Here is a 10,791-nt window from a genome sequence, read left to right on the forward strand (position 1 = left end):
AATATGTGCAGACTGAGCACCACATTCTTAAATGGCCAATGGATCATGGAAACAAAACAAAACAAGAACTAAAGGATGAAAATTAATTCCTAGAGTCAATTAAAAATGAAAGCACAGCTTACCTTGGGGTAGAAAAGGATTTCTAAGAGAAACGTTTATATCCGTGGATGTTTGCATGAGAAAAGAATCAGCGATATCGCAAGTAATTAACCTACTAATGTCCCTAAAATTCCCCTAGAGAAGGAGCCAAGCACCAAAGAAGTAAATGACAAGGGAAATCGGGAGTAGGAGTGTGAATGGGGGAGGGGATAGTGTGACACACACTTGTAATGCCAGCCCTTGGGAGATGGAGGTAGGAGGTAACATCTTTTTCTCTAGAACTCACAGAATCTTTGAGTGTATAAGCCATCAACATTCCACCATGAACTGGACACCCAACCACATCTGAGACTCTAAAGGAAGCCAACTGCTTCTGGAAGAGAGGCAGACCTTTTTCTTTTTTTTTTTCGCCAATATAACCATTAGTTAAGGTGCCAGCACTCCTGTAAATCACCTCTCATCACCTTCCTGCAAGCAACCCTAGTGACAGTCATTGGGTACTCCCCTCACCCACGCACACACACCAAGAGACATTAAGTAAGATCAGAATTGATTGGGAAGAAGAAATAGAAGGGGATAAGAGATATTGGGGGTACAATCATAACACACTATGTTCATCTGAAATTGTGAAAGAAGAATATTCTAAAGAACTTAAACATTTCTGGACAAGCGCCTTTGTGGTTTGCTGCTCTTGGAGCACTGGGGGTGGGAGGGGGTTACATGCTGAACTTCTGTGGTCTTGGCTCAGATGTTACTTTTGTAGTAATGCCTTTCCTGACCACCCACACCACCCCATCTTGGTACATCCATCACCCTTATCAGGCTTCCTCTATTTCGGGACTCACTACTCCTAGACATACTAACAATTCTTTGTTATTCATCCTCTCTGTTCCCTAACTCCATAACACAGTTTTATCTTGCTCATAGATAGATTCCCAGAACATAAGATAATACATGGCACATAATAGTCACACAGAATCTATTTGTGTGAAGAATAGATAATTTCAGAAATCCCTGGTTTATATTCCCTTCTGGAGTAAGCATAAAGTGTCCTTGTATGAGGCTTTGAGGCAATTAATTTTCTCTCTTTGATACAATGTTTCTAACTTAGAAGTACGACTATTGTATATCTCATTGAATTCTTAGCCCACCTTACTATTCACAGTGTTTCATATTTCACATAGAGTGCTTTATGTCAGTTTTGACTTCAGCATATTTTTCCTTTCACCACATTGTCTTATCAACTTTACACTTATTTCATTTTCTAGTGTCATATATATATTTGTGTGTGTGTATGTGTGTGTGTGTGTGTGTGTGTGTGTATTTCTGAGAAAGAATTCAATAATCCTGGGGAAATTCTAAAATTTACCTCATTAGAGTGCCACTTGTTATATGTCATTTCTATAAACACAGGATTAGAAAATCCTTCATGAAGTAAAAATCATATAATTTATGAAGAAATAAGCATGAGCTCAGATCCTGTATCCCCGTGACTGTGCCCTTACTATGGTCTGCTGTGCTTGTTGGCCCTCACCTTCTTGTACTAACAAAGCAGCATGAAGAGGGAGACAGGTTGTATAAAGCAGAAACAGCATGTTTGAAATTAGGTCCTTCTCAGTTGGGCAGTGGTGGTGCACGCCTTTAATATCAACACTTGGGAGGCAGAGGCAGGTGGATCTCTGAGTTCCAGGCCAGCCTGGTCTACAGAGTGAATCCCAGGATAGCAGGGGATACACAGAGAAACCTTGTCTCAAAACAAAACAAAAGAAAAAAGAAAAAGAAAAAAGGAAAGAAATTAGGTCCTTCTCTTTGCAGTTTGTGCCTTGGAATTGAGGCAGAGGCTGTATGAATCAGCTTATCTAATAACCTAGGTTTTGGGTTTTTGTTGTTGTTTGTTTGTTTGTTTGTGTGCATTTACACAATTCTCCCAGCCCCATGAAGATGTTGTAAGTAGCACTTACTTATATATCATTAGCAAAAGAAATATGTATTCCTTATCTGAAGAAAAATGGCTCCCTAGTGGCCTTGTGTACTGGCGGCTGGATAACAAGAAAGTTTGAAACCACATTTTATTTTTTATTTTTATTTATTTTTATTTTTTAAAAATTACTTATTTATTTTATGTATATGAGTACAGATTGTAGCTGTACAGATGGTTGTGAGCCTTCATCTGGTTGTTGAGAATTGATTATTAGGACCTCTGCTCACTCTGGTCAACTCCAGTAGGCCCTACTCACTCTGGTAGACCCTGCTTGCTCAGTCCATGCTCGCTTTGGCTCAAAGATTCATTTATTACTATAAATAATTACACTGTAGCTGTCTTCAGACGCACCAGAAGAGGGCGTCAGATCCCATTACGGGTGGTTGTGAGCCACCACGTGGTTATGGGGTTTGAATTTAGGACCTTTGGAACAGCAGTCGGTGCTCTTACCCACTGAACCATCTCACCAGCCCTGAAACCACATTTTAAAGGCAACAGAGCCATAGCATGAAGGAAATTTCATTCCTGAGTAGCCACTGGGAAAAACATGCCTGAGGAAAGGCACCCCACTCAACACATTGGCAAGAAAAAAATGTCTTCTACTAAGTTTAAGGAGTTTAAGGATGTTAGGATGCAGTCCGGGGCCTGCTTTTCCCTTCTGGGTAGCCGGGTCCATTGCACAGTGAGCTGGACTGACGGGAGGGAAGCTTAGCCGGGTCCGGTGGGTACAGGCAGGATTTTGGTCAGTTGTGAGTGCACGGATAAAGAGAACACAGACTCAGACTGGGGAACAACTTCAGAGAACTGGTTCAGTTTATTGAGGAAACCAAAGGCGAATCGAATCTCTGTGGGATGAGTAGAGGCTCTTGCGGTTAGTGTAAATCATTGGCTGAGGCCAGGGTACCTAGGGATGCCTCATTTGCGTGAGCAGAAATTCCAAGTGCTGCTGGGCATGACCATATAAGGGGAAAGGAAATTTAACCTAGGTACGGTACTGGCTGTGTGACATTCTCTGGTGAGGTAAGTGTCGGGGCACACATTTGCCAGGACATAGAGGCTTGAGGCAAAGGGGGCAGTGGAGTGATCTTGCCCCTGCCCACCTCAGGATGAGATTTCCAGGATTTGGGCATGCATCAGCCCCACTATTCGAGGACCGCTCCTCTCCACCCCACAGCTCCCTGGCCCCATATTAACACAGCAGCAGGCATTAATTACCCTAAGGCCACACATCCTACGAATGTCTCAGAGGCATATTTTCCTTATCAGTAAAAGAGAAATAGGTTAGGCTACAGTAAGGATAAAATACGGCATTTCACAAGTGCCTGGTCCTTGGATTAATGAGCTATATGTAAGTTGGGAAGATGATACAAAGAATTACATAGCATGATTTATCCTGGAATTCAATCCCCAACCATTGAGGAGAAGAAAGAGAAAAGAAAGAAGGGAGAAGAGATAAAATCGGAGGAATATATAAAAGTAAGCTGGTGGTTAGAATAGGAATGGACCCCTAGACTTGTATTTGAATGCTTGGCCAATAAGAAGTGGCAGTATTAGGAGGTGGGCCTTGTTGGAGGAAGTGTGTCACTTTGAGGTCTCCTATCCTCAAGCTACGCCCAGTGTGACAGAGTTTGGCACACAATCTCTTTCTATTATCTGAGGATCAAGTTGTAGAACTCCCAGCTCCTTCTCCAGCACCATGTCTGCCTACACACGGCTGTTTTCCTCTATGTTGATAATGGTCTAACTTCTGAGACTGTAAGCCACCCCTAGTTAAATGTTTTCCTTTATAAGAGCTGTGGTCCTGGTGTCTCTTACTAGCAATAAAACCCCCATTAAGAAAGTCAGGTTTCATTAAAAAAATCTCAAAATTTTGTAGATTAAAGTGACAGTAGCACATTGACAGTTGTTGAGTCTGTGTCATGTACATCCTGAGAAAAGAATGTCCCTTACATGATGTGAAGTGACTAACCGTCTGGAAGACCCCCGTTTTCTTAGTTTGAGGGGTCAGCATATATGTATGCAGGTGCCTCTGGAAGCCAGAAGGTATCAGATCCCTTGGAACTGGAGTTACAGGAAGTTGTGAGCTGCCAAACACGGGTGTTGGGGTTCTGACTCCGGTCCTTATGAGAGCAAACTGTATTAGCCACTGAACCTTCCCAGGGGCTGTGGAAGATGTGTGTGTGTGTGTGTGTGTGTGTGTGTGTGTGTGTGTGTGTGTGAACATACTTTTTTGTGAATGAGTGAGTCTTTGCTGTCACTGTTGTTTACTTTGTAATCAAAGTAATAAATGTAGCATACCCTGAAATGAAAATAGTGTATGTAGTATTAATTCATGCTACAGAGAAGTTTCCTGTTATCACATGTGAAATATTGAGTTCTCACACTTAAATTTTGTTTTCTTTTCCATTTATATGAAGACAAACCTGTACTTTTACTAGTACACTGTGCCAGCGAACAGTTTTTGAAAAAAATGAATATCTTTACAATAAAGGTGATATTTTAACAATCAAAACCCCAACAATCTGAAGTATGCCCACATTCCAAGTACTTGGGAGGTTAATGTAGGAATATCAAGCATTCAAGGCTAGCTGAGCATAGTGAGGCATGCCTTTAATCCCAGCACTGGGAGGCAGAAGGTAGATGTCTGGTTTGAGGCCAGTCTGGTCTACATAGACAGTTACAAAACAGAAAGACCCTATCTTAACTCCTCTTTAAAAAAAGAGAGAATTCAAGATTAATCTTGGCTACATAACAAGTCTGAGATCAGGCTGGCTACATGAGACCTATTCAAAACAAGCAAGACCCACTAAACAATAGCAAAACCAAGCAGTGAATGAATGAATGAATAAATAAATAAATAAATTTGCTAATATACGTACTCCCAAGTAATGTTTAATCTAGGCACCTCACAGCCAAAGATACAGTTGTATTTAAGAGTTACAACTTCCCAACAACAGTCACATCCATAAGAAGTGTTAGAACTAATAGAGGGAAAAAAAATCCAAAATAGTAGAAAAAAAAAACCCGCTTGTCTAATACTCTGACATTCACTAGTTGCTACTTGTTGGAAATGATACAAATGATTCCAAGTTGTGTATGGTACCAGCAAAGCAAGAATTTCATCTACAAAGGAAACTTAACCAGAAAATGACCCTACAGAGGCAAACAGGGCCAGAGAACAGAGGGTAAGAAAATTTAATGTCAAGAAAAGGTCTTCAGGCATTCTTTGTCATGATAAATACACATTACTTCTGATTTCAGGGATGCTTGCCATAAAGGACCTGGTATCATGGCTTAAATGCACACTTTTTCTAAATAGAAGCAACATGAGTAGAATAAGTAGCTGCTATAAACTTTCACTTACAATAATGTACAGAGATTTGTACAGGATCACAACTGCCTGTAAATGTATTTCCTGGGGCTCCAACTCCCTCTTCTGGCCTTCAGAACTACATGTGCATGCACACACACCTAATAAAAGTTTTCTTTTAACAACACCTGGGATTTTTTTTTTTTTTAAATTCAGAAAGTGGCTCCTAGGTTGATATCAGTCTTTTAAAAACTGAGTAGTAATTCTTTGACAAATTTATTCAGATTATTATTAGTTTTTCTTTAGGAAGTCCTTATTTTAAGAATGTCTTCATCCTCTGGCTGGCATATATACATAACTACACCCACCTCTTACTTTGAGTCACTTTTTCTGTGAATTCTTGTTTAAAATATCTTTTTAGATGTATGGTATGCATATAAGCATTTTGCCTGCATATATACCTGCATACCATGTGAACAGAGGCCAGATGAATGTGTCAGATCCCCTGGGACTGGAGTTACAGATAGTTGCAATCTGCTACTTAATCTGCAAGAGCAGCCAGAGTTCTTTGTAAGAGTCAAAATTAACTGTAAGCCCCACTTACCCAAGAAGAGTACTTCCTGGAATGCTGGGAGTTGTAGTTCTTGAGAAATAACAAGCCACTTGTTTCCACTCCCCTAATCAAGTTTGTTTACATCTAGTGTGCTTGAGTGGATGTAGGCAGGAGACAAGCAGGCAGGAGACTACATGTCAGCATATATGATTGGACCTTGTGTGATATGCAATGAGGTATGGGGTTTGCCTTTTTAAAATTATTATCATTAAATTATTTACATTCCAAATGTTGCCTCCTTCCTGGTCCCCCCTCCCAGAGCTCTTCACTCCATCCCCTCTCTCTTTTGTCTCCCAGAGGGGGCTCCCTCATCCACCCACCCTCCTCTGTCATCCACCCACCCTCCTCTGCCATCCACCCACCCTCCTCTGTCATCCACCCACCCTCCTCTACCATCCATCCACTCACCCTCCTCTGCCATCCATCCATCCACCCACCTTCTTCCCTCACCCACTGTGATAGTTTGAATATACTCAGCCAAGGAGTGGCACTATTACCTGTGGCTCTGTAAGAGGAGGTGTGGTTTTGTTTGAGTAGGTGTGTCATGGTGAGTGTGGGCTTTAAGATCTTCATCCTAGCTGCCTGGAAGCCAGTATCTACTAGAAGCCTTCATATGAAGACGTAGAACTCTCAGGTCCTCCTGCACCATGCCTGTCTGGATGCTGCCATGCTCCTCCCTTGATGCTAATGGTCTGAACTTCTGAACCTGTAAGCCAGCCCTGATTAAATGTTGCTTTTGTAAGAGTTGCCTTGGTCTTGGTGTCTGTTCACAGCAGTAAAACTTAAACTAAGACACCCACTTACCTCCATATCACCCCCTTTCCCCAGAATCCCCGTTCCCTGGCATATCAAGTCTCTACAGGATCTAGATACATCCTCTCCCACTATGGCCAGACAAGGCAATCGTCTGCTACATATGAGCCGGGGTAAGGGGTGTAGGCACAGACAAGCCCATGTATGCTCTTTGGTGGCTTAGTCTCTGGGAACTCTGGAAGGTCTAGGTTAGTTGACAGAGTTGGTCTTTCTATGGTGTTGCCATTCCCTCAGCTCCCTCAATCCTTCCCTTAACTCTTCCATGTGTAAGTATCTGCATCTGTCTCATTCAGCTGCTGGTAGAGCCTCTCAGAGGACAGCCATGTTAGGTTCCTGTCTGCAAGCACAGTATGGCATCAGCAATAGTGTCCAGGTTTGGTGCCTGCCCGTGGGATAAATCCTAAGTTGGGCCAGTCACTGGATAGCCTTTCCTTCAGTTTCTGATTCATTTTTGTCCTTGCATTTCTTTTAGACAGGAACAATTCTGGGTCAGAATTTTTGAAGGTTGTGGGTGGCCCCATCCCCACTGTTGGGCATTTCAATGAAGGTCATCCTCATTGAGTCCTGGATGCCTCTCACATCCTAGATCTCTGAGACTTTCTAGAGGTCCCCCCCATCCTGAACCCCCACAGTTGCATATTTCCATTCATTCTCCTGGCCCTCTGGGCTTCTCTTCTGTCTCCCCCTATACCTGATCTCATTCCCCATTTCTCCCTTTCCTCTCAATCCAAGGTCTTTCCCTCCCTCTGTACCCCGTGATTATTTCGTTCCCCCTTCTAAGTGAGATCAAAGTATCCACACATGGGTTTTCATTCTTGTTAAACTTCATATGGTCTGTGAGTTGTATCATGGGTATTTTGTGCTTTTTAGTTAATATCCACTGATTGGTGAGTACATACCATGTATGTCCTTTTGTGTCTGAGTTACTTCACTCAGAATGAAATTTTCTAGTTCCATCCATTTGCCTGAAAATGTCACGATGTCCTCGTTTTTAATAGCTGAACAGTATTCCATTGTGTAAATGAACCACATTTCTGTATCCTTTCTTCTGTTGAGGGACATCTGGGTTGTTCACTGAGGCATCTCTCAGCCCTTTCTGTATATTCCATTACCTTCTTTAACATCCACATGCTCACCAACATTCATGCCTTTCTGGTCATCCCCTTACTAGTAATTGTGATGCACATTTCCTCCTCCTATGCCTCTTTTACTTAATTCTTTCACAGCTCACTTTTAAAGTCAATGTCCTGGGCTCTAGAGGTGCGTCACTCACGGGAGGATTGAGTCTGTACATGTAGGTAAATGAACATTTTGTAATGATGGGGCTTTGCCTTGGAATGCAGAAGGAGCACATTGCCTTCTAAAGCTGTCTGTAGATGAAGAATTACCACTTTGGCTTTCAGTTCTGGCAGCTGGATCAAGTGTCATGTAGGGAAGAAAACTACTTCTGACTTATATCGCCACTGGTCTGTATTCAGCTTTCTCCTCTAGACACACAGAAAAGAACTCGCTACCTCAAGACCTGGCCTTTGTTTTGTCTTTTTGAAACAGACTCTGTGGTCAGTAGTAGCTGAGCTTGGCCTTGACCTCCTAATCCTCTTTAATCTAAATTCTACCTCCCAACAGCTGGGACTACACCCCTGAGATAACATCTCTTCCCATTCCACCGTAAACTTTCCCATCAGTTAAGATACACTTATATTTAGCTCTAAGTGAGTCTACAGGTGAATCTCAAAGCAGAAAAGGAGCTAAGATTCTGTCTGCTCTTCCCAGAGGCTGGGGCTCAGATTAAGACTTCATATAACCCTGTCAATATGTGCAACCTAGTTTCCTTTGTCGATCCCCAGACCTGAGTAATATTATATTACTGAAGCAGAAACTACTCATCCTAGATGGTTGGATGGTCTACTGAGGCACAGATAGAGGATAACTTAGCACTGTCATCATGCCACAACTAATTGACATTTAGTACAACACTCCTCCTACTACAGAATTGAATGACACAGTAGAAGATTTTGAAGAATCAACCTGAAATTGACCAGAATGCCTTACCCCTGGAGGACTTGCTCTTGTGTTACTACTATCCTGTAGTTAGTTCCTTTTCTCTGCCAGTTTAAGACATAAAAGTTGGGTATGAACAAGACAGGTTTGGGGAAATTCTCAAGCACAGAAAACATGAGCAGACAGAATCAGCTGGTCAAGAAAAGGGTGAGGGGTGAGGAGACCTACTGAGCTCACATGATCATCCCCTGTAGACATCAGCCATAAAGTGTGGGATAACCATGCTACAGTCCACAGACCCAAAGAAACTGGGTAACAAGGAGGTCCCAAGTAAGGATGCATGGATTCCACTCAGAATGGTAAACAAAATGGTCATCGGAGGTGGATGAAGAGGGAACTGGGTGGGAGAAGTGGGGAGGGGAAGGGGTGTCTAGAGAGGGCAGAGTGTGACAATGGAAATTGGTGGGGGGCATCTATGGGACTAGCTCTAGAACCCACATCAAAGGAAAGCAATCCTCTTAACTTTCACATGTGTCAGCAATCACACACAAGCTTACAAATAAATGTTAACGAAGTTATCTTTTTGATAGTGTCTGGTGGAAGACAAGGCCTGTTAAAGTTCAGAGGATGCATAAGCAGTTGTTGGGGGAGAAAAAAATTTCCTGTCTCATAATCACTGGCAAGTTGCCAGTGTTCCTGAGACCAACCCTAATACCCAAATGAGACTCGGAATATCACACACACACACACACACACACACACACACGCACACACGAAGGTAGATAGGAAGAGGAAGGAAATGAGAAAGAAAATAACTGGAAGTGAATGTAAAATATGCTTTCTGAAGACACACACACAACTACTCAAACATCATCCTGACTACATAATTGTTCATGTTTTATTAAGCCCAGAGAAGTCATTGTTCCAGGAACAGCTTGTCAGTCCTAGTAGGCAGCTAGCCTGATCTAAACAACAGGGAGACATGCTTCTCCTTCCATACCACCATGTTGTGGACCAACCTACCTACTTGGATGTGTGGAACATGGTTACCTGGAGAGCAGATTCTTTTCTGCTGGTGAGGACTAGAGAACATGCTGAGATGAACAGTTGGGAGTTCAGCGTGGGGAACTATGTACAACCTCTCCTGTCTTTTGGACCCATTATGGCCACCACCTCTTAAACTGCTAAAGCAGGTAGGTGTGTGGACAAAGCCAGGAACTTCAGTCTCCGTGTCGAGCTGTCATGAACTGGACCGTGCTACCCACTACTCAGCTCGTGGGAAACGAGTCAGAGACACTCTGCTTTCCCACCAAATCCACAGCTGTGTGGACATGCTAGACATTTACCTTTTTATAAACGTTTTCATAAAACATGCGAATTGATTTTCCCGCTTTCTGGCACCTGTTCAAGCTCTGCTTCTGTGGCTGCCTCTATCTCTTACTGGCACTATGACCTACCTGAATCCACCTTAATCCCATGATTTGCCCCATTTGAAGCACAGGGCAAAATATTGATCCACAGGAGTGCACATAAAGGGAAAACTTTCCTTAAGAAAAGTAGATATATCCTCCAAAGGAAAGTATTCAGAGGGAGCTTCCCTTGACTCTATCGCCCAATCTACATGCAGCCTCAGAACTATTTACAGGGCATTTAACTTGTCTGCGGGCAACCTAGGTATGACAAGACAGGGGTTTGAGGCATTGTTCCACTTTAGTAAAGGCTATGGGCATGCAGGATTTATGATATAAGGTGTTCAGAGACATCTCTGAATGAATGGCCAGAGACCAAGTATGTACATGAGACACAGCAGTTTGGTCTCAAAACCTCAGGGAAAGTTAAGAGTACTTCTTCATAAGACCACAGATAATCAACAGTGGATCTGCAACTGTTTACCTCACGGCCATCCTGCTGTTGCTCTGACGACCAGCCTAGAAATTCAGCCTGTAACACCTCACGCCTACCAGAAATAAATTT

At 42.6% G+C, this 10,791-nt stretch overlaps 1 protein-coding gene across 1 annotated transcript in view; it reads right to left on the reverse strand.

The window, feature by feature from the left end:
- The window catches only part of Styk1 (serine/threonine/tyrosine kinase 1), a 62,141-nt gene extending 61,939 nt beyond the window's left edge, over nucleotides 1-202 (reverse strand). Inside the window, exon 1 of the mRNA XM_031383619.1 lies at nucleotides 123-202. The gene's annotated coding sequence lies outside the window, so the exon portion shown is untranslated. The remainder of the gene's footprint in view (nucleotides 1-122) is intronic.
- Nucleotides 203-10,791: the final 10,589 nt, after the last annotated feature.

This window comes from Mastomys coucha, unplaced genomic scaffold, assembly GCF_008632895.1.
Source record: "Mastomys coucha isolate ucsf_1 unplaced genomic scaffold, UCSF_Mcou_1 pScaffold20, whole genome shotgun sequence".
Taxonomy (NCBI): Eukaryota; Metazoa; Chordata; class Mammalia; order Rodentia; family Muridae; genus Mastomys; species Mastomys coucha.